This window comes from Lonchura striata, chromosome 1, assembly GCF_050655825.1.
Source record: "Lonchura striata isolate lonStrDom1 chromosome 1, ASM5065582v1, whole genome shotgun sequence".
Lineage (NCBI taxonomy): Eukaryota > Metazoa > Chordata > Aves > Passeriformes > Estrildidae > Lonchura > Lonchura striata.
Genome location: NC_140703.1, coordinates 92,106,984 through 92,121,615, shown reverse-complemented (window position 1 = coordinate 92,121,615; position 14,632 = coordinate 92,106,984).

Here is a 14,632-nt window from a genome sequence, read left to right as displayed (position 1 = left end):
GAAAGAAGGAAGGAAAGAAAGAAAGAAGGAAAAAAAAAAAAAAGAACCCTCTTTGCCAAGTTTTCTGAAGAAACGCTTTTTCCAAATTCAGTCTAGGTAGAAAATTAGTTATTTACCTATATTACACTAACTATCAACTTCTCTGGATGCATACAAAATTGAACAGGCTGTTTGGCTCTCTAAAGCAAAGCAGCAAAGATTCTACACAGAAATAATAAATAACTCAGCCAGATATGATAACGCAGTTTGATACATCCCGTTGCATCCAAAATTTGGTGGCAAGACATAATCTGTCCTCATAATGCCCTCTAATTACCTGCTCTGTATTTTTCTTTAGAAAAGCTGAACACTCTAGTAGGTTTTGCTGGGGTTTACTGCAATTTGTAAATTAGGTCGCAGAAGTCAACAAACTCCATGAAAATGGCAGAGGAAATTAATCACATGGTGAAAGGGCACAGTCTCTCTTGAGGAAATAATAAATTCAACTAACTTGAGCCATCTCAATAACGTGGAAGAAGGAGGGTTTTTCCCCCTAGCAGAGACCACTGTGATGAAATTCCCTGCAGATCTATATCTATCCCCTAATACACACTTAAGCCATGAAGAGGAAGTCACCCTCAGCAGGAGTGAGATGCTGCCTACACGTTTTGCAGAAGGCAAGGAGCCAAAAATGATCCTGGAGTTCAGTTTCGGTGCAGATTCTTGCCCCACGAATAGCTGCCAGAGGAGGAGGTGCTTTGTTGTGGCAGCTCCGAATCACCTCTGGCCTCAGTAAATAGGAGGTGTGCACTTCTGCCTCTGTATAGAGAAAATGCATTAGGAAGTGTTTCAGATTTTGTATCCTCAGCTTTGCTTCTACAGAAAACACAACTGCAGATTCTGAGATTTGTAGGATTAAACTGAACAGGCAATAAAATTTTCCACTTCTGTTCATGTGATCTGTGCTTATTTTTATAACTTTAAATTAGTTTTGATACCAATTTAAATATCATTGTTAAGATTCAAGTGACTTCCCAAATTGAAATCTTGCAATTTTTCACCATTAAACAATACAGGATACAACTGAATAATTTGGGGTTTTGTCAGAGCAGTATACTTCCAAAGGCACTAATAGCAAAATCTTAAAAATGCTATTTCTCTTTCATCAGAAATATTAGCTGGAGAAATTATGTAAAAAATGCATTGCCTGGAAACCAGTAATTAATCAGTTATTCAGTGCTCAATTATTCACCCAGCATTCAGGGTGATTTTGCTAAGGGCAATGTTTATGTGGAGACATTTGTGTATTTCTGGATGGAGAAGAGCAATCTCCAGATGGGGTTTTCTGTGTGAATCCCCCTCCACAAATCAGTTGCACTCTTCACACACTTCTCTGGGACTTACTTTCCTCATGAGTATTACAATCAGAGTGTTTATTTGCTAGACCTCTTATGGAAAGGAAACAGAAAAGGTCTTGAATATAATCAAAGCACATTTCCTTTATTTGCAAAAATGCTTAGTATGTACCCAGCTTCCTATTTACAGCAACAAAAAAAGAAATACAAAAATTATGTATTTCTTTCTCCTGTGCTAATTTTCCTCTCTTTATTTCCCAGCTGAGAAACCAAATTATAATAGCCTATAACTGGAAGGCCAGCTCATAATGTCTTGACCCTTCTGTAATAATTCACCCTTGTGCAAAAATCATTAATGTGGCCCAACAGAATAGCATTTATAACTCATTTGCAGAGCGTAAATTATGTAGTCCAGGGTTTTTCACTCCATAATTTAAAACTGAACATAATCAATAAAACTACAGACTCTTTAGTGATGCCCTTCCAGACTATGTTTGCATTATGTCAGGGCTACTGTGTATTGTAAAAATCTGCACACAGAAGAAATGCTGATGCAAATAAATTTGAGATGAGATCTTCTTTTCCCCAGACAAAACATATCATAAAATCTTTTCTCAGAAAAAATTGTATAGGAACCTGGGCTAATGCAGGACGAAATAGAGGTTTTTATAACCAAATGCTAGTTTACAATGACCATGTAAGTAACAGCAACTAATAAAGATTACTGGAAAATTATACATTCTGGCCAAAAGTCAGATGGTTATTAAGAAGCAATACTATTAAATGCATTTTTAGTGACACAACAAAAAGTTAGGAAGTCAATGTAATGTGACCTCCGTGACAATGGGGCCAAAACTGATTTAATCACTTCCTGTTTGTGCAAATGGTCACCAAGATTTGTAATATTGATAACATGAACCAAACTATCATAATTATTTTTAAAAAATGATCCAGGAAAAGATATAAAGCTTTACTGCTTCTTGATTTTCCTTTGACTTCAACATGCTAGCAAATGTTAATATGCCAGAATGCAGATCTTGAAATATAAACATGTTCTATTAGCTCTCTAATAGACAGGAGAAGGACAGTTTTCTTCTGAAGACTGTGACTATTGAAGATGCACTGTCCACATATGTGTATATTGAGATGCTGATGATCTCCAGGCCTGTGAGAGAAAATGCAAGGAGGCTTGGATGGAGCTTTGAGCAACCTGGTCTAGTGAAAGGTATCTCAGCCCATGGCAGTGGAGTTGGAACTAGATAGTCTTTAAGGTCCCTTTCAAACCAAACAATTCTGGGGTTCATGAACTGCATCCTTCACCACTGCAGAGTCTGGAGGCAGGAGGCAGTAGTTAAAACAGATATCAGGAGCTACTGGCACAAACCTTTAGAAGTACAGATGAAAAGGAGGCATTTCAAGCATGCAGCTATTCCAGCCTAGTTTATGTTCACACAGAAATCAGTATACATCTCCGAAATGCTGACTGGGCACACCAGCGAGGCATTTCTCCCAAGCAGGCACTCAAACATAAATTCTTAGCTGTGGAGAGGTGCTGTTGCATGGACTGACACTGCCACCAATACATCATAAGTGTCTGAAGTAGACTGACAAATCAGCTTCCACTTGTCTTTGAAAAAGAGGTCTAAGCAGTTGAATTTTTTCCTGGCAAAGGCAGAACAAGGTGTAGTGCCTCCAGGGAGGGCTTTCCATGACAAGTGGGGTTCAAATTTTTGTCCTTCTGTTACCAATTTTAATTTCAGATGCCTGGCAGCTTCAAGCTTGAAGAAAGCATTTGTGTCTACTTTCACAGAAACAGATTTGTGTTCTTGGGATTTTTTTAAACTGTCTTTTGTGGCATTATGTAATAGAGAAAACTTATTAAGAGTAATTGGATGCCAAGAAAAATCAAAGAGAACTAAAGCCTGCAGCAGTTCAATCTACTTTGGCTAAATCAACAGCTTAAGCAGCATGGTCTGATGCTCCTTTGGAAGCATATCTCTGCCAAAGATGCTACGGACACCTATGTAACCAGTTTCCACAACAGTGAGAAAGAGGGATGTTCTCCAACATGTACAACAACAACAACTTGAATAAATTCCCTGCTATGGAGAAGGAGGTCCATCATTCAGCATGTTTGTGTATTCCTGTGAACAGCTGGTACAGGCAAAAGCCTAGTATTTTTATCTTAATCAGAATCAAGTGCATTCTGCATTAAAAAACTATGAGACTTTTGAAGGCTAGTAAGAGCTGTCTGTTGCTTACTAAAAGAGACATCCATAAGGTTTCAGGAAAAACCCCCCTGTACAGAAAGAGAAGTGAGGATTATTTTAAAACCTTGCATAAGGAGAAATCACCATCACATGGAGAGACTAAAGCAGCTTTATTATTTGACTCCTCAAAGCTAAATTTGCCACAATTTTTAAATGGTAGACGAAAGGAGAGGAGCATTTGCCAGGGAGGAGAAGAGCAGAGCTCAGCTTAGGTGGGACCTCTTTCCACATCTCAAAGACAAGAGGCACGGGCATGGTTGGAGATATCATTTTGTCAAGATCAATTTTGTATTAGCAAATCTCAGTGCAAAGAGTGTGCCAAATGGGGAGGTAGGATCTCAGAGATACCATAGCCCAGGGAAACACAGGATGCAACCAGCAGTACAAAACCCAGCAGTGACATAACTGATGTTTTAGGTGTGCTATGTAAACCTGGTTTTCAGGGCTGTCAGGGAATTAGGTACAGTTGTCAGCACAGGGCTAAATACAGGCAGGGTAATACGGCTGCTGGCAGTCTCCCATATGCTGAGAATAAGGTCCCAGGGAGGATAAAAGTTTTCTTTAAGAACAGGTTAGACAAATATATCCCAGGAACAACATGAGTACAGATCATCCTGCCTCAAGCAGAATGATGGAGTAAATCACCTCCCAAGGCCTAGTCTGGTCTTGTTTTCTGTGTTACTACCCAGCTAAATAATGAAATTATAGAATTTTGAGAGTTTATAATATCCACAGGGTTGTGAAGAATGAAAGGAAAATAGATGGAGGTTTTTGCAAGGAATATTTCCTAGAGAAATACTAAGGAAGCAAGAGTGGGTTTGCACTAGCAGAAATAGAGGCAAATAGAGAGAAAGGAACAATGTTCTGCCATTCCACTGCATTGAAGAGACTTGTTTATCACACCAGCAAGTGGACAGTATCTAGGTCTGCTCTAGATGGGAGGAGCTGGTTTGTAGTCAGGCTGGAGAGTACCCCACTGCAGGATAGGCAAGATGCAACTGTTGGATGAAAATCAAGAATTTTGGGAAAAAATCACCACAGACCCACATCTGAGGTGCAGACCCACACATGCGTGCTGCAAAAGCTGTGGGAAGAACTGAAATATGTAAAATTATCCTTGGGTTGCTGTCACCAAAAAGCTGTTGGAAATGGCCACTTTTCAATTCCCCAACTTGTAGGACTGGTTTGTAACGGGAGATTGAACCTACCAGGATGGATATACCCTAATACAAGTGGTGTCAGAGCCAGAACCAGAAGGCTCTGGGGCAGGGGTGTACCTGGGGACAAACTAAGTGGGATGGGTGGCTTCTGAACCAGCTGGGCATCTCCAGGGATTCTCAAAATATAGCTGAGTACCAGCAGGGGCTCCCAGGGACATCCCATAGCTGATTGGCACATTCATAGCTGAGGGAATATTCATGTCGGGGAAAAGAGAATGTAATTTCTATCCTATAAAGTCAGATAACTACAGAAGGTCTATGAACCTTTCTAGCGATATTGTATCATCACTTAAGATCCATCAATGTGTTTTGTCATGTTGCATAAAAATACAATTGTGCCTTGATGGAGAAATAAGGCTTTTTTTAAGGAAGAGAGAAATTAAGTCATTACAGTTGATGGAGACAGGGCTTTGTTTTCCATTTTCAAAAAGTGCAGGGGGAAAGCCATTTTATAACAGTAGCGAATGCTACTCTCTTCAGGCAGCATTTTGTGGGGAGCTAAATTCCAGAAATATATTTGCTGGGTAAAAAAAAAAATATCTTTCTGATATATTATATGGTACTGGTGAAAATCATGAGGCTGAAGACAGTAAGAGTAGCAAACCAGTAGCATTGAGTCACAGTGATATCTTTTTTTAAAGACGAAATTCATGGAAATTGCAGAGCTACAAACTTGTTAATGCCCCAAGCACTAGGGAGATGGACTGATTGTGTCTCAAGCTCAGCTTCCTTACAATGCCAGCAAAGCAGAGTTCATGTCAGCAGTGTCTGCTTTCTAAGGTAGCTGAAGACAATCATACAAAGAAATTTATGGAAAATGGGTATTGAAATGAAAAATTAATTAATTGGGAATCCAGCACCCTGCATGAACATTACTTCTTGATCTATGCTCCCAGACTGTTTTCATCTGCTCTTCTCTAACATTTGGCCAGGTGTAGGCAGAGAAGAACAGAGCTGGATGGGATCTGCAGGGTCATTGAATCCAGTCCCCATTGTCTGCAACAGAGGCTTCAATCAAAGTGCCATTTCCCCTGCCACAGAAAGACCAGCTGTGATATCGTTAATGCAACAGAGGAAAAACTAGGAGAAATTAAGAATGTTTTGATCATCACAATATAAAAAAGATACTAAAGCTATTAGAGAGAGTCCAAAGATGGCGAAGAGCCTTAATGGGAAGCCTTTTGAGGAACAGCTGAGGTCATTTGGTCTGTTCAGCTTGGAGGAGACTGAGGAGAGACCTCATTTCAGTTAAAACTTCCTCATGAGGGGAAAAGGAGGGGCAGACACTGATCCCTTCTCTGTGGTGATTGGTGACAGGACCCAAGGGAATGGCCTGAAATTGTGTCAGGGGAGGTTTTGGGTTGGATATTAGAAAAGCATTTTTCACCCCAGAGAAGTGGTCACAGCACCAGCCTGACAGAATTCAAGGAGCATTTGGACAATGGTCTTGGACACAGGGTGTAATTCTTGGGAATGGTGCTCTGCAGAGCCAGGTGTTAGACTTTATGATTCTCATGGGTTCTTTCCAGCTCAGCCTATTCTGTGATTCTGTGATTTTCAATTCCCAGAGTCACAGGATACCCCATGGATGCTTCAAGATAGATCACTGTATTGTGAATAAGGGTCACATTCTGCTCCTCCCTGCCAAACCATCCAGCAGGATAATATCTTTCTGACTGCAGATCACAAACTGCCTTAACTTTCAGTATGTGAACTGGACAGGCTATGTCTACCTTAACAAGTAAGAAACTCAATAAATATGGACTTCTAGAGCAAAACCACTGATGTTGGAAACCTGCCATTGGCATTACACAATTTAGAGGTGATAATAGCTAGTCTGATCCCCAGGACCACATTGTGGCATGTTGGGTGTGCAACTGAGACGTACCTGGACCTGGTTTAGTCTCCTTCAAGGAACCCCATTCACACACCCAGTGGCATCGCTGTGACACAACCCACACTGCAGTGAGTGGGGACCACCAAGACCACCACTTCAAAACTACAGTCTTGGTCTGGGTTAAAATGCTGATGTGGATGTACTTGCTAATGTTTTACCTGAGGATGTTACACCATCAAGAACTGTCTGTGCCCTCTCTCCCAGCCACTCAAAGAAAAGTGTGTGTAGGAAACAGCTGGTGGCAAATTAGGCATTTAAATTATAGAAAGGGGTTCCTTTCCTCCTTATGCATTACAGATGATTGGTGGACACCCAGAAGGAAATATTAGGTGAAGTGATGGTGCAGAGAAGCAGCAGAAAAACATCAATTCCTCTTCTGCTATCAGTGTATCACAGACCTGTGTCCAGTCATTCTCCCTTTCTTTTTGCAGTTCTTGCTGTGAGAATTGGCTAGGAGGGACGTGGAGCTCTTTGAAGAAGAACAAACCTGAGAGCTGGAAGTAGTTCAAAAAAGCTCTCAATACTTGTAATGCCTGAGCCTTGACAAACCCCTCTCCTTTCAGACTCAGAGGACTCCATCAGATGCCAGACTTCAGGGAAATGAACTTGTGCAAGTCTCCTCCATCTTATTTTGAGAGAAGAGAAGTTGCCCCTGCATCTTTCAGAGATGTGATTTAGGCTGAGGTAACCCACACCCAGCTTTCATGGGCTGGAACCTGAATATTGCAAAGACTCTACACAGAGCTTTTAGACAGAAAAAAAAATACTGACACACTTGATATGCCAAACAATAGAAAATAACTTAATGCTTCTTCCCCTCTGAAGTAGGAGACAGTACTTGGATTATTCCTTATATATAAAAATATATCCTCCAGTGGAATTAAACAGCATCTACAAGTGCAGACACAGAGTACACTGCTGGTGAAAAGAGTCCCTGAGTTTGCATGAGAGACCTGTGTTTGCCAGGAGACTTCAGACTTTCACATGTTCGAGGAACTAACATCTAAGAAAGAAAAAGAACACCAATTTTGGCCCCAAAACTCAAAAGGAACATGGATGGTTTTAGTAGCTGTTTTTACACCCAATACTAGAAACCTTGCTTTATCCACTCATTTAATCAGCACCCATTTATCACCACAGATGACTGAAATGATCCTAATGATAAATGGCTTGTTACACAAAAAGCGATTGCAAGAGAATTAGTGACATTAAGAATTTTTCATAATTTAAATTATAATAAGTCTTCTTTCTTCTACAGTTATTTCTTTCAGTAATCCATTCTGACTTTAGTATCTCCCGAACTAGAATTAGTCACATTAATACATTTTTTACTATTCAAATTATGGTCTACCTTTTACCCATAGCTGGGTATTTAATTTAGTAAAGGAGACTAAATTAACATCCTTCGAAGGAGATTATTTAATTTAACAAGAAATCTTTTCATGGTTGAATGAGGTAATAAAAAAGCTGTATTATTGAAAGTTATTGATATAGTTAAAAAAAAAACCTGATGAAAAGTATGCCTTTTATGAGAATCTGGAAGTTTCTCTACTTTTCTGTTTAAAAACCTGACACCCTCCTTTTCATACATGTTTGATATTCTAAAAATCTTAGAGTTCATTAGGAAAAGAACAATCACAACATCATCTGAAGAATGTAGAATTTTTATATTCAATTTCTTATTTTATCATTCACATGCTTATACATGGAAAATTAATAAATACATCAACATCTTTCTGAAAAACACTAATGGTTTCAGAAGACTTGGATCTACTAGAATTATGAGACACAATGACGATTTATTGAAATAACTTAATTAACACTTGTTATCCATAATAAATGCCTTTCCAGCTAATATTGTAAGAGTAGGAATTGCAAGATAAAAAATCTAATCACAGAAGGAATGGACTTCTGAGTTGCAGCCATCATATATGGCTGCTGCTGTGCAGGCAGGGCTCTCCGGAGAGAGGGGCAGATCCAGCAAATTCTTACTGAGGCTACCCATAGCAAATTATATTGCAGTCTATCTCTCCATATCTGATATATAATGCTGGCATTACAGGAAATGTAATGAGACTTGTAATATACTTTGTCTGCTGTAGGAATGTGTCCTCTGCTTTTTAATAACTCTGTGCTTGGGAGAAAATCATTATGAAAGGTAAAATCATTATTACGAGTAGTTTCCATAGGCTAGACGTGAAATGCAGTAATCTAGGTAATTCAGATATTTATTTAAGCAAAGTCAACCTAAAATATTAACATGGAGAAAATGTACTTTCAGGGCCTAATCCTGATTTTTTTTCATCCTGCATGGAATCTGCTGAAGTCAAGCTATGAATGATTTATAGAAATAGGATATTAGGTAGTACTTTAGTCAAGCATCAGAAAACCAACTTAAGTACTCCTAAAGAATATGGCTTGTTTGTTTTCACAGCCATCTTGCACTGAAACTCAACAAATGACAGTAAACACATTTTCCTCTCAAAAGAAATACTGAGAAGGGATCAAGAGAAACTGTGGTATGGGCCAAAATCCTGCACTCCAGCATGACCCAGAAATAGAGTGCATCCCAGGCAGTCCATGTGTGCCATGAATGAACTTTGCAATAGCACGTATTCCCTCTTTAGAATGTGTTTAGAAACATAGAGATGTTTAGTTGGCCACCAAGCTGGTTGGTACTTTATTACTGAAGTACTACACAATACTGTTGCCTTCTCCCAGAAGAGGTCTTTTTTTTATTTCATTTGGTTAATGAGGGATGGCCTGAATCATGAGTATGAAAGCTAGAGCATTAATCAGCTTTCCCATCACCCAGGGTATTGGATTTGGCAGAGCAGTTTCAGCCCATCTCCATACCCATGGAACCAGCTTTCACAAAAAGTAATCCATGAAACTGGAAACACACATTACTGTACCACAGTATTATGGTGTATTCTTGTTAAAAGTAACAGCTGAAAGGCCACAGGAAATGCCCCAAAAAGTGAGGGAAGAAGTTGCATCTGAGCACCAGCCACACTGCCTTGACAGGAGGGGATGTATAGCTCAGGTCGTGCTTGTTTGGCCCTTTGCACACAGGGCAACTCCCCATGGGATGAGGCTCAGAGAAATGGCACACCACAGTGATTATCCACACAGTCTTCCCCTGAAGCAGTTCCTACCCAGAACCACCTAGGTCAGAGTTTTGGACAGCTGGTCCAAGAAAAAGCCTGCCCTTTATCCTGCCCCATATTTCTGCCCTTCCTGCAGGCACTGTGATGACATGTAAGGGCAGAGACCTAGAAGGAGACATTTAGTGTGGGTACCACAGAACTTGTCACTGGTTAACACAATGCATAACCACACACTCAACTCTATTTCTTTGTATTAATATTATCTTAAGCCTTAGGCCACATGAACATATTATTCTCTGATTCTTTGTTTCTAAGCCCACAAATCCTCAACAAGATCCAAACCTAAAGTGCACAAAATGCATATTTTATACTGCCAGAATTCTTAGCCTATGGAAGGTATCAATAGACCAATTAAAACCAAACCAACCAAAATCAAAAGCCAGACTACTGAAACCCATTATCTAGTGTGAGAACCCCGGGCTTGGTCTGGGGTCTCGTGTGGTGGTAAAGTCTCTCCTCCAACCCGTGCTTCCAAAGAAAAGCTCCGCAGCCTCTTGCTGTTCTGTCTCAAGGCAGTTTATTGTGAGTTATTGCGGTGGTGTGTTTTTCTTTCATTTAATATTAGTTTAATATCTGTTTCCCCCCCCTCAACCTCCCTTTCCCTGCCCCTTTCCCTAGAACCTTCCCTGTCATTCATTCTAGCCCCCTCCTCAGCTTCCAGATGTTAGTTCTGCCCTAAACTCCTCCCCTGCTATTCCCTCATTGGTTGCTGTTCCTACACCCGTTCTCCTGAGTTCTGTATAAAACCTCTGCTCCCGCCCCCGAGGGGGTCTTGGGGCTCATGGAATAAAACCATCCTGTTCATCCCGTGTCGCCTTCGTCTGTCCCCACGCGCCACGAACTGAACTGCAGAGCTTGCAGGGGAAAGCGGCCGCCCATTTCTCTTCCCTCACCGCCCAGCCCAGCACGGCTCGGAGTGCCGCGGCGAGGAGCGCGTACCGCGCCACAACAAGTTATCTAAAAGATTGTCTTCACAGGCTGTGGCCCTTTGGTCAGCGGCCCAGGCACAGACACACACACACCCTGACACCCTCTCTGTCTGCTGTCTTCTTCTTCTCTCCCCCTGCCCAGGGCTGCTGCTATCTTTTATATGATATACTATGTATTACATATTTACAGTTTTTCTCCAATACCTACTACCTATATTACAAAGTGCTTTTCTACTCTAAACCAATCTGTGAGTGCCAACATCACCAAGAACATGGAGGCAAGGAAGAAGAAGGAGGAAGAACAGGATCAGCCCACTTTCCTCCATCTTAGAACTTCTGGTCCCCATGTAAAAAGTAAAAACCCCCTTGTACAGGTGCTAAAACCCCCCTGTACAATACTAAAAAAAAATTCCTCTCTGTTTTGTAACTACTTTTCCTATACTATCTAACCCTTTGTGACTGCTTGTTCCATCTCCAAAGTTGGTAACTCATTCCATGACTCAAATCAAAATCCCAGCGGTTTCCAGCTGCCTGCCAGGGTCTAAAATGCTTCTGACCAAGGCCTGGAACCTCTAAAAATGTCTGAGACATTTTGAGTTCCAACAATCTAGCACGTTAACTTCTCTTGATTTGTCTTGGATAAAAGGCCAAGAAAATGAATATGGATTACAGTGCTGGCTTACTTGTAATAGAACAATAGAATGAACTGGTTTAGAAATAGTTATTTAATTTGATTTATAGTTTGAAGATTGATTATACAACCTTTATCAATGATTTATTTATTTATTTGAAGTTCTTTATGAGTCATTTTAGTGACTGATAATCTGCCTTTACCAGAGGCAAAGGCAGTCCTCCTGAGGGCAAACTCCAATGAAATATGTACAATGTAAGACTCACTGGAGTATTTATGAAATGAGGTATTTGCTTCATTTCTGGAACATATAGAAATTTGCTTTTCATGGTGGAAGACCAGCAAGTACTCCAAGTGCCTGATTTTATCAAATGTACTGAATATTTACTGAAGTCATACAGTTTGGCGTAGTGTATGTGGTCATAGTTGCAATGAATATATCTGTAGCATACTTAGAGATATCACAAACTGTTTAGGATGAGAATGAAGTGAAAACACAGCTTCTTTAAAAATTGTTTATAATTACCATGTGCATTTTTGGCCTGTATTTACTGCTTTGCAAATAAACTTGCCATGCCCTTTCTGGTTTTCTTTGCCAGCTGCCATTTCCCACTCTAGTCTAGACATAACCATGCTTTGGTCAGCTACAGAAATAGCTCTTCTTCTCAGAAATAAGATCTTTTCCTTCACAGAGATGACAAAGGCTTCTGTATTTTGCATTTTAAGAACAAAAAAGGGAAGAAGAGGTCTGAGGAAAAGTAGCCTGCAGAGGATCAGAGGTGCCCAAAAGAGTGCAAAAATGGTATTGTTTTAAAAAGAGAATTTTTCCGCAGCATTGTTATTGTGTTATTGTGGTTCTGTATAGAGAAAAAATTTATAGAAAGTGACAGATTTTAGTATCATTATTTATCTTTACAGTTCCAGGAACAAGGAAAAATCAGAAAGGCAACAAGAGGAGGACTCTCTGGTTTCACTTAAGAATTGTTGCAAATTAATTCAACCAGATCCAGTTTTAAAGGTTTTATTACACAGTTCTGCCACTCTTCATGAGAGAGGAGAGATAAGGGAGTAGACTAACTTACAGCCAGACAGCTCCTGAGCATGTATGGGAATTCACAAGGCCACTGAATATTGATTTGACATAAACAGGTACAAAATAGACTCTGTGGAACTACAACACCAGGGCACAACAGTGCAAAGAAAAGTCCAATATCCCACCATATTAAGCAACTGTTCTCCTTCTGTTTTATTCTATACAGGCCTGTTGTGCTCTTTACCAGGAGTAAATGGAATTTAGTAGAGTCTTGAAAGTAGATAGTGTGTGCACTGCTGGGAAATGCCACAGCGCTGGCAGTGGCACTGTCCCTTGAGGGTTTCACGCAGAGGGAAGGAGGAAGATCTTGTGCCTTTGGATGATTTCACTGCAAAGGAGATGGGTTATGAGTAACACATTTGCTCCAGTTAAAGAATCCTACTGAGGCAATTTCTTCCTATCATGAAAAGTCATTTTATAAATACACTTAGAGTGTTCTTGAATCTGGAGAGGTAAGGAGAAACCCAGCAAAGCTGGGGACAAGAAAGAAGATGGGATCTCCAGTCACTGTGCAGAGAAAGCTATCTAATTTGATGTGCCAGAAGGAGAAATGCCCATGTACTCATTGTTGCATGTGGTCTCACTCACTGTTACTGAAAGCCATTATTAACCTGGAGAGAGAAAGTGGTTTGGCTGCACGTTTCGGAATGAACTCCAGTCAACTGGATTCTTGAAGCTGGCTTTCTAAGAGCCATATTGGTTCTCCCTCTTCATCTTTTTGTGTCTGTACTTATTAACAAAATACATGAACAAGTATATTTATATGAAGAGAGAGGGAGCTACAACAACCACTTGTAGAACACCACCAAATTCAGACATCCCTATGACCTTCCTCAAAGTCAGTAGAGATGTGCCAAAACTGAAGGTATATTGCAGGCTGTCCCAAAACCTCTGATATATTCCAAGTTCAGTAGGTATGTCTAAAGTTAATTCACAGATATGCACCTGGGCTAATCCATGCCAGGAGAGGGTTGCCCTGTGGAAGTCAGCCCTCCCTGGCATTGCACAGAGAAGATAATCATTCATGTTGCTTCACAGGAATGTGCTGCATAAGGCACAACAGAGTCCAGCTGGGGACAGGCAATTAGATAATACAGAGCAGTGCTAAGGCTTGAATGCTGAAATTATCAGTGTGCTGGTACCAGTCTCTTGCCTGCTGTATGTAAAGTAGTATAAAACTTCCTGGGCCCATCCTGCACATAATGCAGTCACTATTTGGTCTCTGATGGGAAAATGTTGGCACAAGCAAAGGGCCTTAAGGCCAAGGAAGACTGATAACACTTTCTCTAGTCTTCCCACCTTCATAATTAAAAGGAGGAATGAAAAAAGGATTTAGATTGCATTGAAAGAAAAGGCACCAGGGAGCAGATTCAATTTTTGAGTCATCACAGAAATTCTCTAAAATTCAATTACAGTGATGTGGATCTGACATAGGATGTATCATTATAGTACCCTAGAGAAGGTCAATAAAGCATATTGTAAAGTTTCTACAAGATTTCATCAGGACTATAATATAGATAAGTCTCATTGTTTCACATGTTTTGCAGATGCTCTGACTTAATTTTCAGGGGTGCTATCATGTAATTATCAAAGATTATTAAGTTTTATGCCCCCAGATCTTGCAGGTTAAGTCTGCAGGGAAAGAGTTCAAATTTATCATATAAAAGTGGAGATGTAATTATGCTCTGGAGAGTGTATAAATAAATCACACCAAGTGAAAAAGGGCAACCTATCTACCAACAGAACGGCATATTTACAGATGAAGCTAATGTCATACAATGAAATACCAATTTAAAGTACTGGAAATCAGCAGGTATTTCACAGAACCTTGACTTTTAGCCACTCACCAGTAAAACACCTGCACTTCTTTAGATATGAAATCTGTCCACACTGACTAATGTTTTCATCTTTGCAGAGATAGGTCACAGTGACATAATATTGTATGTATGGCCCAGACTTCGCCTCCAGCACTCACCATGGAATTGCAAGTCTACAGAATGTATCTATTTTTAAATTTACCACAGGTTCACAAGGAAAGAATGGGACTGATTGTGAGTTTATCTTGTCTAACAATAGGTGGCTTGCTGC